This window comes from Meriones unguiculatus, chromosome 5, assembly GCF_030254825.1.
Source record: "Meriones unguiculatus strain TT.TT164.6M chromosome 5, Bangor_MerUng_6.1, whole genome shotgun sequence".
Classification (NCBI taxonomy): domain Eukaryota; kingdom Metazoa; phylum Chordata; class Mammalia; order Rodentia; family Muridae; genus Meriones; species Meriones unguiculatus.
This window is the reverse complement of record NC_083353.1, coordinates 130,284,767-130,291,977: the sequence shown is the minus strand read 5'-3', so window position 1 is coordinate 130,291,977 and position 7,211 is coordinate 130,284,767. Positions and strand designations below refer to the sequence as shown.

Here is a 7,211-nt window from a genome sequence, read left to right as displayed (position 1 = left end):
ACTTTCCGCTCTAGACAAGTGCAAAAATTCCCCGGGATCAGCAATCCACCTACTAAGGCAGAAGGGGCAGAAAGCAAGAAGCACTTTCCCAGGCTTGTGGCTGTCCTGGGCGTCCAGAAAGCATTCATACTGCTTCCCAACAACTCCGCTGTAGGCGGGAGCCAGGGATAAGTCAGGGGAGAGAGCTGGCCTTTAACTGGCAGCTCCAGAGCCTGGCTCCCAAGCTGCCCCAAGGGCCCTGCTCCTGCAGGCCCATGAAGAACAAACAGCAGGGTCATTGATCTCCTGGCAGCGTTGGTGCACTCTGGGAAATGCTGGGGGTGCCTGCAGACCCGGTGCTGGTCTTGAATGCTCTTCCCATGGGAAGTACAAACACAAGCCCAGGAAGGCCGAAGCAGAGGAAGGGACAGCAAGAAAAGGGAAGAAATATGTTGCTGGAATTGTCCTGGCTACCTGAACACCGGCTCCACTGAGACCCTGCAAGAGTCCTAGCCCAACCCTGGCTAGAGATTTCTTGAGGATATCCTGGGAAGGCCCCTCCCTCTGGCAGCTGTTTTAAGTCAGTGAAAGCAAGAAAAGCAGAGCTAAGCTAGCAGCCGCTCAGGAGCTGTCAGAGAAACCTTCCAGTGGCCCGCAGCTCCAGCCCTGGGCGGTTCACCCACTGAGTTTCTGCTGGCGGCGATGTAACTGCGCTCCGGAGTGGCGCAGCTCCGGAACCCAGCGCCCAGCCTCATCCTCATCCCGCCCTCAAAATCAACTGCCTGTTCTTGGACATCGGATATGCATATATATATCCATCACATATATATACATATGTGTATATATATTTCCCTCGGCTGAATGCACACAGAATCAAACCAGTTCAGCCATCCCTGAGGCAGAGCTCAGAGAGCGTCTAAACTTTTCTCCCAGCCCCCTACCCCAAGGAGTCTGTGGGTGCGGAGCGCCCGCAAAAGGCAGCGGGAGTGGAGGTGGGATCTGGGTATTCCAGAAAGGCAGCAGTGGCTTTAAAACCCGAACCTCCCGGCCCCCAGCCAGGGTCTCCTGGCCACCTAGAAGGTTCCACCGACAGCCGTGGGCCCCCCACGCGCGTCGCCGAGCCATCCGGTGAAAGCCTGTGTGCACACGGGGGTGGGTGGGCGCGGGAGGGACGGGGTGGGGGGACGGCAGGGCGAAGAAGTTGACAAAGGCGACTTGACCAGACACGATCGCGCAGGGACAGAAGCAGCTCCCCCACCTCCCGGGCCGCCTCCTTCCACTCCTGCCATTTCCTCTGATCGCTCCTTTAAGCAGAGGGCAGATTAAAGAGAGAGAGAGAGAGAGAATCGTGCACGGTGTGGGCGATCGGAGCGTTATTTACACGCCGGTTGGGTAGCAGCCGAGCGGGAGGACGGTGAGGGGCTCCCGGGCTTCGGATGCGGGCGCGCGGCCGCGGGCAGGAGGTCAGGGTGGACCCGGGGCTGGGGGGGGGGACGACCCGCAGCGCTCCCGGCTCCCGCGCGGCGCCGCCCCCGCCCCGCCGCCCCCCGGGGCGCGCGCCGGCCACGGCCACCGGCGGCTGGAGCTGCCCTCGCTTCCCCCATTGTTCCCACTGTCTTTTTCGCCTTTTGTTATTTATTTGCACCAGCATTGTGTTGTCTCCGAAGCCGCCTCATGACCAGCCGAGGGATTTCACTTCGTCCTTGAGAGAGAGAGAGAGAAACAGAGAGCGAGAGAGGGAGCCAGAGGTTGGGGGGGGTGGAAGAGAGAGAAAGAGAGAGGGACAGGCGCGCACACACACACGCGCGCGCACACCCCACACAAACACACCCCGACACACACACACACACACACACACACACACACACACACACACACACACACACACAGTGCAAAAGGCGAGCCTCCCCATCCCGTCTCCAGGGTCCTCCCGGGCCCCCGCCCGCCGCTGCGCATCCCGCGCCAGAGGAGCGATTGAGCAGAGCCGGTAAGGTGCGTGAACCGCAGCGTTTTAACTTTGTGGCGCGTCCCGCCGTGGAGGTGCCGGTGGCGGGCAGCCCTCCAAGGCGCCCCGCTCCGCCCCGGGGAGGGGGCGCCGGAGTTTGCTCAAGTCCCGGGAGGGGGCTGGGCCCGGCGGCGGGGGAGGCTGCGGGGGGCGCCGTCCCCCCCCCACCCCGAGAGGGAGGGGGCCGCGATCCGCGGGACCCCGCCAACTTTATCCGGGCTGCTGTCGGAGGAGCCCGGGTCCCGCCGGTATTGTTTTATAAGTGGTGGCCGCGAGCTGCGGGAGGCGAGCGGTGAGGAGGGGAGGGGGTCGGCCCAGGGCTAGCCTTGAGCATCTCCAGGGGACAGACCCTCGAACTTGGACAAAGCCCCTGCGCCTGTCTGGGAGAGAAAGACCGCTCTCAGCCCACCCCATCACCTTCACCCAGGCTCCTCTGTCTTTTTTGTTTGTTTGTTTGTTTCGCTTTCTGAAATCTTTCTCCCTCCACCCGTCCGCAGTCCTTCCCGGAATTTCAGAAATAAGTCTGATCCTTCTGGATCTGAGGCATTTCGGAGACCGGAAGCTTTCATTTGATTGCAACTTCTCTCTCTCTCTCTCTCTCTCTCTCTCTCTCTCTCTCTCTCTCTCTCTCTCTCTCTCTCTCTCTCCTCCCCTTTAAAGCCCCGTTCTCACCGTGCAAAGTATAGACCGCTCACGTGCTGTGTCACTCCCAGCCTGTACTTCATAGCTAAGGTAGTAAGAAGGAAGGGACAGAGCTTCCACGGTGGAAAGCAAGCTCAAGTAGGAATTGCGTGCTTTCGAAACCAGGAGCTTTTGGCATGATGGACCTGCCGGGCCTCAGGTCCGCGGGGCACGGCTCTCATATTTTAACGGTGCAAAGTGAGTATGTTAATAAACAGTTTGGCCCGCTGGTCTCAGGCTCTAAGAGTGAGGAATGTGAATTCATTTCCAGTCTTCCCCAATCAGTTAAAGCAGGTCAAAATGAGGAAGTGTGGTTACTACTGCAGGGCTCACGCTTCCCGGCTGGCCACCCCACCCGGGACACGCTGGGTGGCCAGTGGCTTTGCTGCCTCACGAAAGTTTGGAAATTTGTTCTAACCCAGCAGAGATATTCACAGCATCCAGATATCAAGAGGAATCTGTTAAGAAAAGCATGGGGACAGATTTCCCCAGAGAATCTTTTCCTCTCAGCACAGTTCTTCAGTCAAGGGCAAGACAGAGGGAAATCTGTGGGATTTTGGGTAATAAGTGTGGGAATCTGCAAGCAGACCAGACAGCAGGGGTTTGTTTTCTTGGTGTTCATAAATAATGGCTCCTAGGAACACACACACACACACACCGAGTTTTGGGGGTTTGATTGCTAGGAGCGATTAGGTTAAGGGCCAGATGGTTTTTTAAAGTATACGGAAATGTTTTTTTCCCCCCAAAGTTCGACTTTTATAGCATTTAAAAGGAGGACTATTTCATACAGAAACAGTAAATTTTGATCTGTCTCGTTTTAAAAGACTCCGGCTGTCTAAGGATGGTGCAGATAGGGGAGGAATCTGTTCTCAGAAGCAGAGACAGGGAGCACGGATTCCAGGGGTGCTTCTTCCTGATTTAAATATAGCTCCCAGGCCAGAGCCTAGATAAATTCAGCCAGAGGGATTTCAAACATTAAGCACTTACATCGAAAGTTCTTCTGGGCACTGTGCAAAATTCTCTTGAAAATTATGCCATCAACTGTTTATTCCTCAGAACTCTAGGAGATAAAAATCGCAGGCATCACTTAAAAACTGATGCAATCCAGTCTCAAACCCTCAAACTGCTAGGGATTGCTTTTGTTTGCCTAAAAGGTAGATCTTTCATCACTAGAGTTGTTTAAAAACATTTAATTGTGGGGGTGGGAAGGGATGTGCATAATTATTTAGTTATTTGTGTTAATTATATAGTAGCATCCTAGAGAGGATTTCTTTTTTCTTCCCCCCTTTCTTTCCAGTGGTCTGCTTATCCCACTCTGTTTGCTTGTGGGTTTAATTTTTTTTTTTCCTTTCTGTAGCCTGTTTGAGTGGGCAGTTTGGAGCTGGGCTAACACAGTACAAACTTCTACTGCTGGGGCAAAGCTTTAGTGCCTAATACAGAAAGCCTGAGTTAGTTTTGTTGCTGTGTTCATGCTGTCCTGTCAGGATGCAGGTTACTCCCAGACAGGTCTCACAGCTGCCAAGCTTAGTTGGTAAGTCACCAGGCTCTTGAGGGCTTCGATCACGTCACCTTCGTTCTGTGCATGTGGGCACACTTCCTGCCTACACAGATGCATGGTCCTGTGAAAGAGAAGATCTGTGTGTTTTCCAGCATACAGAGAAGGTGGCACATGAAAGGAGTGATGTTCCTCGCCAGGTGTGACAACTTTTTTTGTCCAGGGGGGGGGATCCTTGTTGGAGTAAGGATAAGTTTAAAAATGTCAAATTTTCCTTCTCCAAAGAAAGGAATTTACCTCCTGCGGAAGTGTTTTCTTACGAAGCGCTCTTGAAACAGGACATGATGCTTCTGCATACAAGACTGTACTGTCTACTAAAAGCTTCGTCCTTTTACTGTGTGGTAAGCAGTTGTGGCCTTGAAGGTACATTCAGAGCAAAGACAAGGCAACTGGATAGAGAAAACTCGGGTTCGTGATTTCCCCAAACCCTGGATTCCAAAGAGCTGAGGATTCTAATGTTGAGTGAGGCTTCGACCTGATGAGCTATGGCTGATTACTCAGAGCCTGTTTGATTCACCCAGTACTTGATCAACCCCACCGATGGGGGAATGGCATATAGTTAGAGTTCTGAGAGTAACCTGGAAACTGTTTGTCTAGGCCCGAAATAAATGTACTCTCACGTAGGGATGTCTATCTTCCTTTCTTTTTTGTTTAAGAAATGTAGATTTATTTAAGAGGCGAAGAAAGTGCTTGTCTGTTTCACATAAACTATAAACTATATCCTGAACTTAGATTTGTAGATAGTTAATAAAATAAAAGTCCAATTTTGTTCCAAACAATGTTTTAAAACACCCGTTTGTAAATTGTCTACATTTGAGTCTCATATGTTAATGATTTGGGCTCTGAAACTTATTTCAGAAAGGCATTTTGGTTTATCTTCAGAAACACCACACAAAACTGTCTAAACAACCCTGTAAATAAACTGTTCCAAATGCCTCAATTTGATGAATGAATTAAAGAATTACGGGTCTTAATCCAATTATGATCAGTCTTGCAATTCCACTTCCCATTTGGGGGAGCTTGGGGGAACAGGGACAGTTAATCACTATCAAGTGTGAGGAGGTCTTGGCTGTTCATTTTCTGCGTGTGGTGTGACAGAAATAGCCACTCGTGCCCGTGTATGGGGGGGTGTTACTTAATGGTCTCCCAGGAACCAGGATTTAACTCGCCTGACAAGTTACCATTGAGAGAAGAGTATATGATGAGTACGAAACTTGGCAGCAAGGGCCTGGCTTCACCTTCTGCCTGAAGACAAGGAACTTTGATGTTGTCATATGGACCCTTTAAGGGTAGCGAGCAGATACCCTGGGACATTAGAAACTTGCTGCTGAGCCATATTGGGGCACTTCTGTAGGACTCCTTCATAAACTCCGTCATGAACTCCAATTTCCTGGCATTAAAACTGGAGTTAAAGGCAAATGTAAACTATTAGAGGAATCTTCCTTGAGCTGTTTTCCTGGAGCCCTTACTCCCGTAGCTGCTGTGTGTGGCACCTCTGAAAACTCTCCTAATGAGGACGCTGAATCTCAAGAAGGGCCTCCACTGCAGTCTAGGTTGCTTTGATGAGCCCTTCCAAGACTCCTGCCCCATTTGGCCCATTTAAACCCTGGCTCATAAGCTAATTAATTCAAAGGTATAAATAGTTCATTATGGTTTAATTCTCTGCTTGGATGATATTATCACACCCCCATTTGTTATGATCTTCCAGTTTCTCAGAGAGAGAGAGAGCTGTGGAGATTGCAGGTATGAAGGCAAGCTGGGGAAACCAATGATAGTTTTCAGCGCCCTTCAAGTTAGACCTTAGAGATAACTCTCTCACTTGCAGCTAAAAATGACCTTGAGAAGGGGCAGCACGTTGATAAAGCTAGAGGGGGAAAGTGAGCCCTTGAGATAGTGTGATTGTTGAGTAGAGATGATAGTATATCTATGTCTTCAGGTATAGAGTCATAATACCCTATAAGTTTCAAAACCAGCTAACCAACCAAGAACCCAACCAACCAAACGCACATACAAACAAAACCCCTAAAAACTTGCATGTATCTTTGGGGCTTAACTGGTGCTTAACTGCTTCGTGGCTTGATGGCATGATTATCCATAGTAGACAGTAGTGCTCACAGGGACTGGAGGACTCTGGCCTGACATTCAGTTGTTATGTTCTTACTCTGGTTCTGAGTGCAGCCAGAGAGGGAGGGAAGCTGGAGGGAACCAGAAAGCAGACAATGCTGCCCCTTAGCTGTGGAGCTTTTCAGTTTAGGCCTGTGTGATTCGTGCTGAACCTCGTCTGGAGATCAGAAGTCTAAAGGCTGTGTGCCCATTTCTAACCTGTGATGGTGGGAATTAAAATGCTCTTCCTTTCTTATGCTCATGTGTGTTCTGGTACATTGCATGTATGTGCAAATGTATGTGGGGGCCAGAGATAGGTTAGACTTATTGGGTATCTTCCTTGATTCCTTTCGTTACGTTGTCTTTGGAGACAGGATCTCTCCCTGAACTTGTCGCTCAGTGATAGGCTATGGAAGGTATGGTATCTGCTTGTCTCTCTCCACTGGGAGTTAGAGTTATGGACACACGACTAGGCCTGGCTTTCACATGGGTTTTGGGGATCTGAACCCCAGTCCTCATGCTTACACAGCGGGCCCCTCATCAGCTGAGTGGTTTCCTCAGGCAACCTGCAATGTTCTTAGATGGATTTTGAGGATGGCACTAGGAAGAAAAATGTGGCATTTCTAGTAAAGTGTCTGCCATGAGCTGGTTGCTTAGTCAATATTAGCTCTGCTTTCCTCTTCTCCCTTCCAAACCAGTCTAGTGTCTCATGATGAATATCTTTGAGGCTTCATTTTGTACTCTAAACTTATTGAGTGCAAGATGAAAAAACAATCACTTTCTCAAGGGTGAGCTCAACACTTTAAAATAGTGATCCAGCTACCATCTCTATGTGATCATTGACAGTGTGGTCTTAAAGATGTTGTGTTTGGTACAAAGGTGAATTCT

General features: G+C 50.3%; 1 protein-coding gene across 3 annotated transcripts in view; it reads left to right on the top strand.

Annotated features, from left to right (window-relative positions):
- Positions 1 to 1,238: 1,238 nt before the first annotated feature.
- Sox5 (SRY-box transcription factor 5) overlaps positions 1,239 to 7,211 on the top strand; it is a 915,630-nt gene continuing 909,657 nt past the window's right edge. The window contains exon 1 of one of the 3 annotated variants that reach the window (XM_060384462.1): positions 1,239 to 1,393. The gene's annotated coding sequence lies outside the window, so the exon portion shown is untranslated. Of the gene's footprint in view, positions 1,394 to 1,674; positions 1,972 to 7,211 lie in introns of those variants that run through there. The other 2 variants (XM_060384461.1, XM_060384460.1) reach the window with 2 other exon arrangements.